Below are 18,768 nucleotides of genomic sequence, written 5' to 3' on the forward strand. Positions count from 1 at the left end.
CTATTTTGAATAACTTTGGCGCCGGTTGACGAATCCTCACGAATTTTTCAAAACTAATGGGGCGCTCCGCTCAGCTCCTACCCTGAAAGTCTCGGGGTGATTCGTCAAGCGGGGGCTGAGAAAAAAGGGGGGTCCCAAAACGCTTTTTCCCCATGCATTTTCCAATAGGACCTTTAGTCGAAGGTACAGCCCGAACGGCTGAACAGAATTACTTGAAATTTGGCAAAGAGGTAGTCCTCAGGTCAGGCATGTGCCTTTTGCATATATGGTGTCAATCTGTTCAGTAGTTCCTGAGAAAATTGCAGTTAAAAGTACATAAATATCTATAGGCGCGCACAGTGCGCGCACCGTGCGCGCACCATAACGTGCGCAAGCGTAATTCTGATTGGTGGTTACATGTCAGTCAACATTCGAATCGGTCGAAATCAGGAAGTGTCGGCTGCCATTTTGTGTGTTTTGTGTGTGACAGTGAAAAAGAAAGGTGGAGAACGTGAAAAGGGGGCAGGGTAGAGAGTTCCTGACCCCTTAGCCTTTGTCAGGGGGTCCCTGAATGACCCCGAAGGGTGAAAAAAACATTTTATTTAACTTTCAAAAAACCGCGGGGTGCGTGCACGGTGAAAAACCTTAAAAAAACCTTTAAAAAAAACAACATTTTAAACGAGCCATTCCATATTCCATATTACAGGATACAGTCAATCTATAACTATATACATAGGTAGCTTATTGTAATATAAATATATAAAAAATATAATAAAACATACATAACTTAGCATTTAAAAAACCTTACAAATTCACTTAAAAAACCATAGGTTTCACACACGTTATAGTTAGGAATTAGCATTTAAAAAACCTTGCAAATTCACTTAAAAAACCATAGGTTTCACACATGTTATAGTTAGCTGGACATTTCACTCGTAAAAAACCATTGAAATTCCCCCGTTATAGTTAGTTCAGATAACTATAACTCGCGCGACCGCCACTCTATCACAAGGATGATGTCATCAGTGATGTCATGAGTAATGCCACTGACCATGTCATGAGTGATGTAATATGTGACGTCATCAGCAGTGGATTGCGGGCGCGCGAGTTATAGTTATCTGAACTAACTATAATGGGAGAATTTCAATGGTTTTTTACGAGTGAAATGTCCAGCTAACTATAACATGTGTGAAACCTATGGTTTTTTAAGTGAATTTGCAAGGTTTTTTAAATGCTAATTCCTAACTATAACCTGTGTGAAACCTATGGTTTTTTAAGTGAATATATATATATACACATACAATTAAGAAGCAAGAGATAACAGTTAAAAAACCATCAAAAGCTATTTAAAAAATATTAACAACAATTCATCTCAGCAAATGGACATTTTCCTAGTTTTCATTGACTGGCATAAAAAGGAGGCAACACAAAAGCAGCTTAGGGGGGCAGGCAATGTTCGTAAAAAATATAGAGCCGGGCGACATTGGCTAAAATTATACTTGTGCATGATTGGAATTAAAATTCTCTTACGGTGTTCTCGATAGAAATGACAAAAATAGCAAATGTGTAAATTGGATTGAAACAAAACATTTTTCTGGGGAATCAAACAGATTTCCTATGTCCAAGGCATGAAGGGTATTTTTAACATATGTTAACCACATTATACTCTGTACATGTTCTAAAGACAGACAATCCACAATGATTTGTTGAGTGAGGTTAACTATATCTCTGCTCCAAATTGTGTGCCAAAGGAGGATTGGTGCTACATTTATTTGCTCAGTGATATGAGGGATGTTCAGCTCATGGTGTAATGTAATGTTAGAGCAATTGGTGGGAAGGCTTATCATTTTCTTCCAAAATGAATTTTCAATTGTTTGTATTGACTTTCCATTAACATAGCCCCACACTCCCGCACCATAGGACGCTACAGAGTTCGATTTAGCTCCATAAACTTTTTTAACCGTATCTAAATGTCTTGTTCCCAACTTTTTAAAAAACGTTTTGATGGCATTAGTGCTCTTATCTAGTATCATTCCTCGGTTAACCACCATATTGGACCAGGATAATCTGTGATCAAAGGTTACCCCTAAGTATGAAAACTGCTCCGTTTGCACTACCTTACGATCAGAAACAAAAAAGAAATTCTTCATCTTTCGCCCTGCAACTAAGAGAAGAGACTGGGCCTCATTTGTTTTTAAGTCCAGACTTAGCATATAGTTTACATATGTGTCTAACAGTTTTTGGAGGGCCCTTCTCGTCCGGGCAATTAACACTGCACCATCTGCGTATAATAAACTTGGGATGCGCATCTTGTTTATTATGGGGAGGTCCAGGATTGATTCTAAAAGTTGGGACTCTACTCCATTTCTATAAAAGGAGAACAGAAATAGGGCGAGAACGCACCCTTGACGAACCACCCTGGTGATTTGAAATCATCGGGTGCACTCCTCCGGTTGCCCATAGCGTACACAGTCTTTGGCCTTTGAGTACAGCTGCCTTAAAAAGGTAATAATAGCTTGGCTACCCCCATTTCCTTCATAATCCTCCATAAATGGGAATAAGTAACGGAGTATATATAGTAAATATAAATGACCTTGCTTGGCATGGGTGTATTTTGCTATCAGCAGACTAAGGTTAAGACATTGGTCTTGTGTACCCTTACCCTTTTTGAATCCGTATTGGGCCAGGATCATAATATTGTTCGCCTCTGCCCTGGCCTCCAGTTTGTTTAGTAAAACTTTGTCCATGAGTTTTGCCACGCTATCAATGAGGGAGATTGGCCTGTAATTTCTGGGGTCAGCTTTGTTTCCTTTTTCTGTATGGGTATTAAAATTGCTTTATGCCAAGATAAGGGGAGCCCTCTTTGGCTACAGCATGAAACAGGCTCGTAATCACAGGCCCCCAAAGTTCGGGCAAGGCTGTAAAAAAATCTATAGGGGTGCCATCAAAGCCGGGGGCTTTATTACCTGTGCATTGTGCTAAGGCATCGATTACGTCTTGATGGTTAAAGATAAGATTACTGTTGAGGGATAGGTCTTCGTGAAACTCCCGGTCACCCTCTCACTTTCCATTAAAAATGTTATTAAAATGCTTGACCCAAGAGTCCTCACCAACGTGATTATCAAGTTTGGGATCAGTGGTTGGCTTTAAAAATGGGGCATTAACTACTGCCCAAAAGTCTCATATTGTTTGTGGTAGATGCTAGGAGCAATTTCTCCTAGGCTTCTGCCTTTAAAAACTTTACCCCATTATTCCTAGCTGTAGAATACATAAGGCGAGCCTGTTTACCAGGCAGGGAGTTTCTTGGGATGGACTTTAGAGAATGATGCAGATGGGAGAGAGCCTTAGTGCAATGTCTGTTAAACTACTTCTCGCCCTTAACTATATGATACCCCCCACTCTTCACAAGATTCTTTTTTACATGGGGCGTGGCTAAGATGGCCGCCGAGACGGACGCGGCTTGCTGAGGCTCCGAGATCGGGCTTCCACCTCGCCTGTTCTCGCGGAGCCTGGGGGCGATCTACAACACTCTGAGGCTGCCCTGAGGTGCGGGGAGTCTGGTGCTGGTGGCACGATAGCGGAGCGGCACCTGGGCACCCAGATTCCGAGGCGGGAGCTGATCGTACGAGGAGGAGCGGACCGCAAAATGGCGCCCGCCCGGCGCCGCCGCAGCCACTGATGAACTGCGAGCCCGGGATCGGAGCGCTGGAGGTGGAGATCCCGCTCCCCGCAGGGGCCAACTGACTGCCCCGGGAGCGGATTGCCCGGAGCGAGAGAGCTGCTGTGACGAACCACGGGTTCCGGTGCCCCGGGGGCGCCGGTGAGCCCCCCCTGTAAACCCCCCCCCCGTGTGGCGGACATTGGCGGTGAGTCGGGGCGCCACTGAAGCTGAGAGAGGGTGAGACCCGACGAGGGGTGCTGTGGCAGCAAGTACTGGCCAGCAGGGACTGACGCCACTGTCGGCCAACGCGGCAGGGAGGTGACCGGAGGGAGATCTGGACGTGCAGCGCGCTACTGGAGGCTGTGAAACAGGTTAGCCCGCGCGGTGGTGCACAGGTCGGAAAGTGACGCCGGGGGGGGCGACTTCCACGTGGGGAGGCCTCCGGTGGTGCCTGCAGAGGCGTCTGCCTGACTTTAAGATGGCGACCGAAGACATCCTGGCATAGCGACTCGGGAGGTGGAGCGGCGAGACTGTAGAGTGTTGCACGCCAGTTTTTGTGACTCGGGGGTGCTGCCTGGAGCCCGCACTAATTGCGGCGAACCCCCCAGGGGTCTGTCCGGAGTACAGGAGAGACGGCGGGAGGTCCACGAGGCGCTGCACTTGACTCAGTCTCCCGGACCGAGTACTGCTGATCCGGCGGCGGAGTCTGGCCCGGGGACACGCGGCGAAGGGCTCTGGCCGCAGGCAAGCGGGAACTGGTGACTGCTTTGCCCTCCTACTCCACAAGCGACACGGCCCGGCAGCGGCGCCAGGTGAAAACGGGCGGCGGCGGAGCGCCAGAGGGCTCAGGGCCTGCCACGGCCACACCTATCCCGGACACTGTGCCCGTTTCGCGTCTGCGATAGCCCTCCTGGGGGACACCATGGGCAAGACCAAGCCGGGGGCAGCATCAGGGGTCCCGGCCAGCACGCGCGGAGGGACCCCGGTGGCCGCAGGATCGAATGGGGAGCCCTCCTTGTCGACCAAGCTGGATCGGGTCCTGGAGGCGATTGAACAGTCGCGGCTATCCTCGGAGCAGCAGTTGGGCACCCTAACTACGGACGTCAATCTCCTCCGGGATGACCACCGTAAACTGGCAGATAGAGTCACGGACAACGCCAAAGCGGTCGCCGACATCCAACCTATGGTGGACGCACACCAGGAATCGATGCACGCTTTGATGAGTCGTATGTCCACCATGGAAGAGCGCGTTGATGACCTGGAGGGGCGGTCTCGACGCTGCAACATTCGCGTCATTGGGCTGCCGGAGGGAATTGAACGGGCAGATGCGGTGGAGTACGTCGAAACCTGGACTAAATCGTTCACCCCTGACGCAGACCGCACGGCCTACTTCTCTGTCGAGCGGGCGCACCGTGTGCCGGCTCGTCGGCCGCAGCCAGGAGCCCCACCTCGCCCGATGCTGGCCAAATTCCTCCACTTCAGGGACCGAGACGCGGTGCTGCGGGCGGCCCGGCAGGTGGGCCCGCTACGCGTCGAGAATAAGACTGTCATGATCTTTCCCGACTACTCGCGTGCGGTCCAACGCCAACGGGCGTCCTTCCTGGAGGTGAAACGGCGCCTTAGAGCAGAAAACATACAATACTCTCTCCTCTTCCCGGCCCGTCTGAAGATCATCCACGGCGGTGTCACCCACTTCTTCGCGGCGCCAGAGGAGGCGCACGACTGGGCGGACCAGAACTGTACGGGGGCCGGCGGCCTGGTCGCCCTCAAGAACAACGAGCGGGGGTGGGGGGACAGAGGAGGCAGCGCTCACGGAGACGACGACGCCCGGGTACCCCCGGGGGGCCGCCGCACACTTTGGGATCACCGGACTTAGAGCAGATCGTCCAGGAACGGCGCCAGGCCCTCAAGGCGGCGGCGGGCCTTTGCCCGGCCTCCCCGGCGACGGACTTGGAGCGTGCCCCCCATGTCTTCACGTCAGAGGAAGAAGAGGACAGTGAGGCGACACAGTCCGGAGTGGACTCGGGGGCTCTGCCTTCAGTCACCCCGCGAACAGCTGACGATCTGATATGACTAGCTCTGTGTAGAGGGCCACACATCCGCAGCGGAGGGTGATACTCCCCACCCTGTGTATTTGCCGGCCCGGCGCTCATGGAGTTTCCCCCGTTGCCTCGGGCACTTTCATCCCCTACAGCGCTCACATTGCCCAAGCGGCTAGCCATAGATATTGCACATAGCCCGCTTGTAGAGCCTTCAGCAGCCGCCAGTCGACCCCCCTTCATTAATAGGTTCATGCTCTCATGCAATTCGAGAGTCAGTTTGGACGTATCGCGCCTGGCAATATGTCCCCCGTGTTGGGGCAAGTTACGTTCGCCTCACCCTAGTTTCCCCTTCCCTTCCTACGCACACCTACTGCACTATGTCCCTACCCACGCGCCGCTGAGCTGCTGCGTCGATGCACTGGACCCACGGGGGTGGGACGCAGGGATTAGCGCCGGGGGCCCCTGGGGGGACCCGACTGACCTGCCCCGCGACGTACACTAGACACGGGTACTGATGGCGCAAGCCGGTAAAACCACAATCCTTACACTGAATGTGCGGGGCATGCATACAGCGCGCAAGCGATACTCCATTTACGCATACATCAAGCGCCACCAGGCACAAATTGCAATCCTGCAGGAGACACACCTAACGGCGGGGGAGGTGACAAAGCTGCACAGAGGCTGGCGGGGGCACTTTATGCCACAACTTACTCCGCATTCGCCCGCGGTGCCCTCATATGGGTGCGCCCGGGAGTGCCCTTTCAGGAATTGTCGCAAGTAATAGATCCGGAGGGCCGCTATGTACTATTACTCGGTCGGTTAGACGGCCAGACGGTATTACTAGGCAGCGTCTATGGGCCGAACGTTGATCAATCTACATTCTGGGACACACTGTCCGATCCCTTGAGCGCATACGCGCAGGTGCCGTGGATCCTGGGGGGCGATTACAATTGCGTACAAGACATAATCTTAGACAGATCTCACCCGCCCCTCCCCACTTCCCCTATTGTCACGCAGGCCAAACGGTTCACGGCCTGGATGCGTCATTGGTCTTTGGCGGATGCTTGGCGAACTCGGAACCCCACCGCTAAACTGTACTCGTTCCACTCCAGACCGCATAATTTTAGAGTGCGCCTGGACTGTTTCCTTTGTTCCCCCACCATCCTCTCTACCGTTCTGGACGCTGACTACCTGGGTAGAACTGTATCAGACCATGACGCCCACACGATAACATTGCAATGGCGCCCGCCACATCCCCCCATCCCCACTTGGCGCCTTCCACGAGACAGTCTTGAAGACCCGGTCTTCCGACAAACCTTGGCAGACCACATCAGTCACTATTTTAGGGAGAACGCCGGCACGGCCAGTACGCGAGCGTCGGAGTGGGATGCTTTTAAGGTGGTCACGCGCGGCAATTGCATTCGTCATATTGCGTGGGTCCGACGGGTTCTGGAGGGGGACATTCAGCGGGCGGAAGGGGCACTGGCCGCGCTCACTAAGGAGACAGACCCCGCTAAAGCCACACCAGCAGCGCTAGCCTGTGCCGAGACTGCGTACGCTGCAGCTTTGGCAAGCATGCGTCGGTTCAATTTCGCGGCATACGCTGCTAGGGCCCACACAGAAGGAGATCGCGCGGGCGCCCTATTGGCGTGGCTCCTACAGCAGGATTCCCGCCTTCCGACCATTACGGCCATTCGTGATGTCCAGGGTACCCTGGTGTATTCACAGGGGCGGACACTCAAGGCCTTTCAAGAGCATTATATGCGCTTGTACACTAGGCCCCATCCCCCGGTGTCGGATGATGCCCGGGCTGAGTTCCTGGACCGTGTTCAGCTTCCCCGCATAGACCGCGAAACGCGTCTGGACCTAGATCGTCCTCTCAAGGCGGCCGAGATTCGGCACGCCATGAAGGCGCTAGCCAGTCATAAGGCCCCCGGCCTGGATGGCCTCCCCCTTGAATTTTACCAGACTTTTGCGTCCCAGCTGGTCCCTCAACTAGAATTGCAGCTCCGGGCAGCTCTGGACGCGGGAGCCCTACCTCGTTCCATGCGCGAATCCGTTATAGTATCCCTCCTTAAACCCGATAGAGACCCGCATCAGCTAGGCTCCTACCGACCCATAACTCTACTGTCAGCGGATTACAAAATCTATGGGAAGGCCCTGGCGGACAGGTACTCCACGATCCTCCCACGACTCGTCCACCCGGATCAGAATGGATTCGTGCCGGGTAGGCACACCTCTTCTAATATCCGGCGGTTGTTCCACGTGCAGGACCAGGTGCGAGAACGGTTCCCTCGGGCAGCGTGTCTGGTGCTGGATCTCGAGAAAGCGTTTGACACGCTCTCCTGGGCCTACCTGTTTCAGGTCCTGCTACGCATGGGCTTCGGACCCAAACTGCTGGGTTACACTCGGCTCAGTTACTCCTCGCCCAGTTCCAGAGTGCACATAGGCCCCCTCATCTCGGACTCCTTCCCGATCCAGCGTGGTACCAGGCAGGGGTGCCCCCTCTCCCCCCTCCTATTCGCATTGGCGATGGAGCCGCTGGCGACCCTGTTGCGCGGGGCGGGCGAGGAATGGGGCATCCCGATAGGCAATTCTACCCACGTAGTATCATTGTACACTGATGACGTACTCATATATGTCCGTGACATCACGATCGACTTGACCCCTATATCACGCATCCTGCATGATTTTGCGGAGGTGTCTGGCCTTAGGGTGAATTGGGCAAAGTCCACTGTCTATCCCTTAACGCAAGTCGTGCCCCAGGGCCCGATACGAATAGGAGATGCTGACATCTCGTGGAGCCCCCAAGCGGTTCGATACCTCGGTGTTAAACTATATCATACGCCGCAAGATATCTATGAGGGGAATTACCGCGCACTGATGGGTAACATCCGATCCCTGGTACATTTCTGGAAGGGTCTCCACTTGGCTGTCCCGGGAAAGATAGCCGCCGCGAAGATGATCCTGGTCCCGCGCCTGCTTTACCTCTTCTCCAATCTTCCGGTGGTTCCCCCGCGATCCCTGTTCCAGGAGTTGGACACCCTGCTCGGGACCCTCGTTTGGGGCAACGGCCGCCGGCGTATTGCTCTGGCAAAACTGCAACTGCCCCTTGATCAGGGTGGGTTGGCGGCTCCCTCATTCGAGGCGTATTTCCTTGCCGCCCAATTACAGTGGGTGTCGCGTTGGACGGCAGGCCGGGCACAAGAGGAGCTGCTCACGGAGACGGGGCGGATTCCAATCCCCGCTGTCCATCGCATGCTGCTGCCGGGTGCGGCACCGCCGTTATCCCGGCCCCTCCAGGTCATGACGGCGCGCGCCTGCTTGGCGCGTGTTCACCTACTCAGCCGGGGTACTCCCCTGTACTCTCCGCTGCTGCCACTGGTGGGGCTCCCTAGGGGTCGGGCGTATTACACAGAGCGAATGATGCGGGTGTGGACGGATCGTGCGGTGACGGAGGTGGGGATGTTGTTCTCCGGGGAGAGCTTGCAGACCTTCGATGCATTGATCGGGGACTTCGAGCTTCCAGGGGGGCAATTCCTTCGGCACAGGCAGCTTCTCACGGACTGCCGCAGGCAGTGGGGGGGATCGATACGGAGCCCCCCACGCACCCGGTTCTCCACGCGATACTGCAGATGGGGCCGGGTCGCCATCTTGTCACTTGGATTTACAAAGCGTTGAGGACCCTGCGGAGTCCTACGTTAGTGATCCTTAGAGAACACTGGGAGGATGACTTCCAGCGGCCTCTACATGACAGGGAGTGGACCAGGGCTCTGGAATACACAAAAAAAGTGTCCCGCAACTATCGGTTTAAGAACATACAGTTGCATATATTGCACAGGGCGTATCTCACCCCCGAAAAGTTGCAGAAATATTTCCCTAACGGCGTGTTCGGCTGCCCCAGATGTCCGGAGCCTGCTGCCTCGTTTAAGCACATGTTTTGGGATTGTCCGACGCTCCACAGCTACTGGCATACAATTCACAATGCCCTCAAAACGATAACAGGGTTTCAGGACCTGGACACATGGGAGGCGTGTGCGTTGGGTATTCATGGGCGACATAAGCCACAGAAAGTTCGAAAGGAAATTTGCTTTCCTGGTGTTGCTCCTCGCTAAACGATGCATTGCTATGCATTGGAAGGCGCCAGGGGGGCCCCCTCTGGCGGCATGGGTGGGAGCAGTTAAGAAGTGGGGCAAGGCGTAGGAAACCACACTTAGAACTGAGGAGGCCCGGGGGATGCGCAAACACCCGATCTCCATGCCCTAGGCCATGTTAATGCACGCTTTCGCGCAGGAAACAGCGGCTGTGGCGAGTTCAAGGCCGATTGACCCCTCGGGAGCGCCCGCGACTCCGGAACCCACCCTGGGGCACGCGCAGGCAGTCCAAACACCTGGTGCCTCGCAGAGGCAGACACCACAGGTCCCACCGCCAGATTCCTCATAGGCTGTGATTGATGCCCCCACCCCCCCTGTCACCTCCCCGCCTCCGCGTCCGCAACCACCCCGGCCTTCCCCCACACGATGGTCCAGCTCTCGAGCGCATAGATACAAGTATTTCGGATAGGCGACATAGTGCACCCCCATTCCCTAGTTCTCTGTCCCCAGTTAGTTCGCGGTTACTCACTGGCTGCACTCCTATAGCCCCTACGACATCCCTCACAGGGATTCAATCACACTGCATGGCATCCCTGCGGCGAGGCGATCACTGCGAGCTCTGGGGGGGCATACCCGGAGACTGGTCCCGAACACACACCGGCAGCCCCACTCAGGGAAGAGGCGAATGGCCTGAGGGCCCATGAGACTGCGAGACCGACAGGGCTGTGACCGGACGCTTCTGATATGTAAGTCTCTGTGATGCTGGCGATACCGCCTGTGCCTGCGTGTAGCACTATTGTTTATAAATGCCAATAAAAATGTTTTACAAAAAGATTCTTTTTTACATCTAACAGGATTGATTCAAAGGCTACAGTGGTGCTTAATCAGGTCGTATTTAAATCAAGACTGATTTCTATTTCTAGGATCCTACTTGAAACCACCCTAGGGATGAGGACTGCCTTATCTATACTTTCCAATTTAAGTGTTAACTCATTTTTCTTAGCTACGTGTGGTTTTATATGTGTAACGTTGATACCATGAATTCCTACCCAGCATAATTGGCAGGTAACAGCCTATAAAGTGGCCGCAGTCTTCCTAAGGACCCTTCTCAGTGAAGCTGATGCTAATATAAAATTAATAGTGGAACTAGCTAAGCTAGAACGGTAAGTTTTTAACGGATGGCCGGTAGTTTCCAGCATGGGATTCATTATTGCCAGTTCTTTTGTAATAATAAACTTATTATATACATTCCCAAACTGGTTGTGGCAGAAGTGCACACCTCTCCTTCCGTCCTCATCAAGTAGGTCACATAATGGATTTAGGGCAAAGGGACAGGAATGTACATGAAAACCACCCAGCCATGACACTTCTGGATCTTTTTTGCACAAGTTAAATAACCAATTCATTTTCTCTTCCACTAGAGTTGCAACCTTATACATCTCACCCCCAAATAAATTGTTGTAAAAATTGATTAATAAAACGGTGTTGTCATCTGGGCCTTTAAGGTGCAACATATTAAAGTATTGAGATTAATTATGGGAAGAGAGTACTTCAAATTTTAGAGTTTTCTTTAAGAGTGTCGCGATCCCGTCCCTCGCCCAACCAGATTTTGAGGCAATCGCTGGGGTAGAATATTATCTATAACCGTCTATATTGATTGGTCCCAATGACCAGGTCTCTTGAAGACAATCTAGATTGAAGGTGGTGATGAACTTGAGCCAATCTGGATCTGACAATTTGTGGCCTATACCTCCAATGTTCCACGTAATAACAGTAAATATGTCTCTATCCTTTGGCAGTTCATCTTGAGAAGCCAAACCTACAGGGGTGCCGGTAGCTACTGCATTTTGAGGCCCCTCCTTAGTTTTTTGGTCAGTTGGAGGTTGGTAAGGGAGGGTACAGTAAAAACACTGTGCCACATGTGCGGTTGGGCATCCAGTACAGGAGGAGTGTGCTTATGCGACCAATTTCAATTTGTACCAGGCTGAAGTGGTAAAAGTTTATAGAAAAAACAAGCGGTATGGCAAATATTTACTTTGATATTGATGGTTTATTAGGCAATAAATGGAGGAGTTTTTCTGCCATAGCTGGAGTTTTAAAAGTTAGGACTACACTATCCCTCAGAATAGATATGTCTTGTTTGCCCACCCAAGGAACTCTTCGTGCCATTAGGATTTTGTAGTGCCCCTCTGACTGAACATTGGGAAATATGTGAATCTAATGCTGGGCTTTATTGATTAATTGAGTAGTGGATTCCTTTTGTTCACTTTTTAAACCCGGGGTATTTGCCAGAACAACCACATAGAGGCAAGCCACTGGCGGGAGGTCAAGCCTCGAACCCTCTTCAGGTTTTTGCCAAGAACGTGGGCTCCCTGACCTTTTTGCCAGTCTAACCTGATCAACCTCCTGCGGATGAGCTTGGGGTCGGGATACCCTCGGTGATTTTACAGCTTGGCTCAATGATCTTCAGTTGACAAAAAAAGAGACTGGGGCAATAGAGCCATAGAATGAATTAGGCAATTTGACAAAGGTCAGCAGCTCGGGACAATGGCATCCAGTAAACTATAGCAACTTTCCAGTGTGTGTTGATTCAATTCTGGGGAGCCACCTCTGGTTCCAACTTCGCGAGGTGGCAAATCGCTAGCTCCTTAATAGCTTTTTCAATGGACTCTAAGTGCTGGCAAATTGGGGATAGGTGCCCGCTGAGCTTTTCAAGTAGGTCATCCAGATTCAGAACCTTGTGGGGAAAATCTATGGACTGGGATTGTAAGAACTCCACGTTACCATCTGATGGATTACCTGCATGTGATTTGCATTTCCTGGGTCGCTTAGGGTTACTGCTGCAGAGAGCTTTGGGAGGACCTCTCTTTCTTTTAAGAACAGATGCTACAACAGAGGGAGTTATCTCCTCGGGGGTAGGAATAACTGTGATAACCCCGACAGCAGAGGGGGGACCGTTTATGGCAATAGGGATACAAGGAGACTCGTTATGAGTCTCTTGCGATGCAGCTTTAATTAAATTGTCAATCACACCCGTCGAAAGCCTCCTCTCAGCACGGGCAGTTTCCATAGCTATAGCTGACGAGACTTTCACTAAAAAAGTGTCTAGAGGGATCTCCCGCCCAGGGCGGTGCCAGACGAGACGCGCCAACAGCTGGAACTCCCCCTTTTGGAGGAGGAACTGGGTAAGGCCCTAGGGGAACTTAATTCGCGGAAGGCACCGGGACCCAATGGGTTCCCAAGCGAGTTTCATCGTCGCTACCATGTACAACTAGCATCATACTATCGGGCGGCGGTTGAGGAGGCCAGGGAGACCGGCCGGCTCCCACAGGACTGGCGACACGCGGAGGAGGTGGTGTTCCACAAGCCTGGTCGGCCTCCGGAACAACATGCTTCATATCGCCCCATTTCTCTCCTAAATGTTGAGGCCAAGGTTCTGGCCAAGGCCCTGGCTAATCGCCTCCTGCCTCATATCTCGACTTTGGTCCACCCGGACCAGGCCGATTTCATGCCTCATAGAGCGACGCGGCACAACATAAGGCGGGCTCATGCAGCACTGGCGGCGGTCCGAGGGACGGGGGAGCCGGCGGCGCTCTTATTGGCGGATATGGACAGGGCATTTGATTCCCTAAGCTGGGTTTACTTGTTTGCCCTCCTTCGCCGGATTAATCTTGGCCCTCGGTTCCTGTCATATGTGATGCTCTTGTATACTGAACTGACGGCCTCTGTCCGCGTGGCGGGAGCGGTCTCGTCCGGCTTCCCTATTTGTCGGGGTACTAGACAGAGGTGCCCCCTGTCGCCCTATTTATTCGCCATCGCCATGGAGCCATTGGCAGCATGTGTGCGTATGGATGCACAGTTGCAGGGATTTGAGTGGGCCCCTGGCTTATCGGACAGGATAGCCTTATCTGCCGATGACGTCCTATTCTTCCTAACAGCATTGGATAGGTCGGGACCACGCATACTGGAGATAATGCAAATTTTCAGGGAAACGTCCGGGCTGTATATGAACCCCCGTAAATCCACACTGTGGGTCTTGGGTACCCGGGTGGGGGTGGGAGCATGGGCGTCTGCGCTGCAGGTAGCCGTCGGAGGACTCAAAAACCTGGGTGTCTTCCTGTCGGAGGTGCCGGAGATATCGTGGGAGCGGAACATGGCGCCGGTGTGGGAGCGTGTCCGGGCGGACGTTACGACCTAGTCTCGTATGCCGCTGACGATATATGGTAGATCAGCGATCTTTAAGATGGTGGCACTCCCCCGCTTACTTTATCAACTAAAGAATCACCCGTACCCGATCGCGCCTCGCTGGTTCCGACTGGTGAATTCGATGCTGGGCCGGTTTCTGTGGGGGCAAGGGGCGGTGCGGGTGGTATTGCGCATGTGCTTTCTCTCCACCTATTGTGGAGGGCTGGCGACCTCAGACATGCTCTCGTACTATCAGGCATCGCACCTGTTGGTCCTCAACGAGTGGTGGTATGGAGACCGAGGGGACCCGGCTTATGCACTAGAGAGGCACCTAATGGGGCGGCATACTCGCCACACAATCCTATACTCAGCGACGCTGCGGAATGCGCTGCCGCCGGTGTCCAGAGTGGTCTTTCAGATTTGGCGGCAGTCCCTAAGGAGAATGGGGTGGTGGAACACACTGACGGGGGAAACCCCTTTGTGGCACAATGGACGACTGACGGAGCTGGCGGCGCTGCAGGGGTTTAGCGGATGGGACGACATTGGCATTTCCACCCTGGGTGACATGATGAGGAATGGGTCCCTTAAATCATTCCGGGATTTACAGGAAGAATTTGGCATGCCCCGGACACAGTTCTACCGATACCTTCAGCTCCGTCATGCGCTCTCCCCCAGCCTGGAGGGTCTTGCTGACATTCCCGAGTTTAGCCCATTGGAGGCGAAAGTCTTTATGGGCGATCTTGCAACTAAAAAGATCTCACGGATCTATCAGTCCCTGGTCACCCACAGTGCGCCCACTCTTGACAAACTGCGCAGGGTGTGGGAGGAGGATGTGGGCTCGCTGGAGGAGGAGGATTGGAGGGAGGCCCTGGCCGCCCCTCGGGGAGCGGCCATTGCGATGCGCCTCCGCCTTATCCAATTCAAATACCTACACCGGGTATACTATACTCGGGTACGACTGTATCGGGCGGGCCTGGTAGCCTCCCCGGAATGCCTCAGGTGTGGTAGGGCGGAGGGCACCTTCCTACATACGGTCTGGCATTGTTCGTCGCTCGATCGCTTTTGGAGGGGGGTCTTCTCTTGTTTGTCTAAGGTCCTGGGATGGTTGCTCCCGCGTATGCCACAGCTCGCGCTGTTACATGTCATGGATGGCATCGGGGGCAATATCTACAAACGGCATCTTATGCTGCTGGGCCTTACATTGGCGAAATGTGACATTGCCAGGATGTGGAAGGATGAGCGGGCTCCCTCGGTGGCCGCTTGGAAAAATGGCCTAGACTTCTGTATGGGGCTGGAACAGCCCATCTTTGTGGCCCAGGGCTGTCCGCGCAAGCATTATAAAATTTGGAAGCGGTGGGCGGACTATCGGGGCCTGTGGCTGGAGCCCCCAGCTGTGATGGAAGACATCCTAGTGGGATTAGGGCAGGGCTAGAGTGGTTGGGTCTGCGATCTGGGTGGGGGGGCCAATGGGGGTGTGGGTGCGCTTCGAGTGAGATGGTCCTCTACTAGAGCGAGTAGGCCGTCATTCTTATTCCTCTCATTGGGCCTTGGGCGTGGGCGGGTGAGCGGTTCTCAGTGGGAAGAGCAAAACTTGAGGGGGGGAGTTGGGGGGGGAGATCCGAGATTATACTTCAGATCAAAGAATGTGTTTGTTCTGTCCTTTGCGGTCTTATTACTGTGTAACTTGATGCAGCAGTGGCCTCTGGGGTACAGAGCCCTGTGTATATTGTGCAAATGACAAATAAAAATCTGTTGTTGAAAAAAAAAGTGTCTAGAGAAGTGATGGTTACCTCTTCAGCAGGTGTGTGGAGTGTCTTCTACCCGTATATCTTCACTTTAGCATCGGAACACTTGGAGAGCATTCACGACCAGCACTCTGCATTCTTTACAGAGCAAACCCCCTGAAGAAGGGCATGCTATATGCCAGAAATGCATTGGGGAGAATCGGCACCTTATTCTACGATGCTTCTTCAATGATGGTATAACATGACGTTTTTAATTCATTAAATCACCGGAATAATCATGATAATCTGAAATAAAAGAACTTATCGTCTCAACATTTTGAACCACAACCGAAGTTGTTTTTCCATACTGGATTCTGGCAGTGTACTTAAGGACTTTTCGCAGTGGGGAAACACAACTGTCGTGTCTTCTTCCTCCCCATCCTCTTGACGTACTTTTTCACTATATTCAAACTCCCCTTTGAAGAAACTATTGTATTGTGCATATTATTTTGTTCACCTTTAAACCTGTGATGATGTTAATGCTCTAGAATGCTGTATCCTGGTAACTGTTTGAAGTTAGCTCATTCCTGTTGGAGCTGTTAGCAGAGCTGGTCCTCCTGCCTCTGCTACCCATGTAGCCATTAAATAAACAACCTACAAGTTCCTGTGTCAGCTTGGTTACTACAAAATTGTGGCGATGGTCTGTGGCTACATGGAGGAACCCACGCAGCTGATCTGATGTTTCCTGACCATACTCCTACCGAGGTGATGGAGTTTTGCTGAAATTCAACATTGAAATATCACCGCTGGACTTTTACATTAAGGTGTTTTGCGCTTATCTATCTGTGTTTGCTTTCACAATCATTTCCCTTTAAACTTTATTTCTGCTCAGAGGATTATGTTTTTATCTTTAATCCTCCTGGCAACTGTCCTTGGCCTCGCGCAGCCTGCTCGTGCACCCAGCCTGCTTGTTCTTCTCATCACATTCACCCTACGCTGCACGCTCTACTCGGGCGTCCATTGTCTTCCACCTCCAGAGGCTGCTTAGTCTGTGTGCGATCTCCTTTTCACGGCGTGAGCTCATCACTTCACTCCACACAGCAGCCATCTTAACGAGTTGGGAAACACTTCCTTACATCTGCTTGTAATCTCCTCTTCACGTCGTAACCTCATCGCGCCACGCCATGCAGCGGCCATCTTAACGAGTAGGGAAACTCTTCCTCTATTCAAAGAGCCACTTCGAACTGCACATTGTTGCGGCCATATTTTCACGTCAGGAAGCCTCACATTTCATGCTGCACTTGTGCTGTGTACCTCAATTATTTAATCGATGATACACACATCTGTTACTGCTTCGTGAACTCTGCTACAAGGTCAAGTGTATCTACAGCAGCGTACTCGGTGATACACACACCTCTTTGCTTGTCTATTTCAACACTCCAACAGCGTGTTTTTTCAAACACATATATTTACGCTGCAATTTGTTTTGCATTTGTGTATTCACGGTGATATACACACCCACAGTTATTGTTTCATTCTTGTATTCAAAGGGTGCAACAGTGTATTTATTCAAGTTCACATATACTTACGCTGCAACTTGCTCATCAGTTGTGTATTCACGGTGATACACACACCCATGGTGATACACATGTCCGCAACAGTGTAGGTATTCAAGTTCACATATACTTACACTGCAACTTGCTCATCATTTGTGTATTCACGGTGATACACACACCCATGGTGATACGCATGTCCACAGTTACTGCTTCAAAAGTTTGCCTTGTCCAATTAACGGTGTGTTTCCATTAAATTTCTACGGTGATGCACACACCTCTACAAATTTATAACTCATTATTATTGTGAAGCATTCTCGTCTATACACTCTCTGTTTGCTTTTGTTTACTGTATATTGCTCTGCTCCCGTTATTTTCATGATTTCTTTCACAAATTTGCCAACCTTAGCAGAATTGTGTACTATGCAGTCTGTCAATCCACCACCTTTCTTTCTTGACTCTCCAGGTGATTCTCCAGTCAGGTGGGAAATTTGGTATGATGCCTTCGAAATGTACCTGGGTGCCATTGGTGCCTTACGTTTCGATGCAGAGAGGAAAACTGCCTTCTTCTTCACTCCCTGGGATTTGAAGGAAGGTCTATCTACAAACATCTACCATCTCTCTCTCAAGAACAACTTAAAGGCATTGATGAATATGAGGAAACTATTATTACATTGAAAAACAGATTTGATAAACAACCGAGCATTATGGTCCTAAAACACAAATTCTTTAAAAGAAAGCAAGTTTAAGGAGATGATGTGGACACGTATGTTTCCTCTTTACGCAGTCTAGCAGCTGACTGCAAGTTTGAAAATTTAACAGACCAACTCATCAGAGACCAGTTTGTCTGTCAGTGCAAAGACAGAACAAATGACAAAAACTATTGCGATAGTCTGATCCATCTCTAGCTGAGACTATCAAAATTGCTAAAAGCATAGAAATATCCATTGTCTCACTGAAAGAACTTGACAACAAACCTTTAGATACTGTTAATGTGGTCAATACTAATAATCCTGTAAAGTATCGTGGCAAGTCTAGTAAATCTGTTAATCAATCTTCCAAGCCCAAGTCCGGTCTAGCCAATTTTACTAGAGTTAATGATGTTAAAACATGCATCAGGTGTGGTAATCCACCACATACCAAGGGTTCCCGTTGTCCTGCTAGCAATGTCATGTGCAATTACTGCAAAAAGATGGATCACTTTGCAAAAGTGTGTTTAAAAAAAAGAAATGTCAGAAAATCAACTGTTTGTACAGTTGAATCTGATTACGAGTCTGACACTGAAGTGATCTCTGTTGTTAGGACCTCAGATTATGTAGATCCGTAAGAACCTATTTCCTGTCAAGAGGTTTTTATGGGAGATCCTTCTTCGGGCATTGATCCCATTGTGGACTTGGGGTTGGTGATCATACTTTAAAATTGTTAGCTGACTCAGGAGCAAAGATCACAATGATCACTCAAAAATTTTTGAAGAAACATGGAATGGTTCTCAAGCTCTTTCTCCACCTGATCGCTCTCCTGTCTTGTATG

This window comes from Triturus cristatus, chromosome 7, assembly GCF_964204655.1.
Source record: "Triturus cristatus chromosome 7, aTriCri1.1, whole genome shotgun sequence".
In the NCBI taxonomy this organism is placed as follows: domain Eukaryota; kingdom Metazoa; phylum Chordata; class Amphibia; order Caudata; family Salamandridae; genus Triturus; species Triturus cristatus.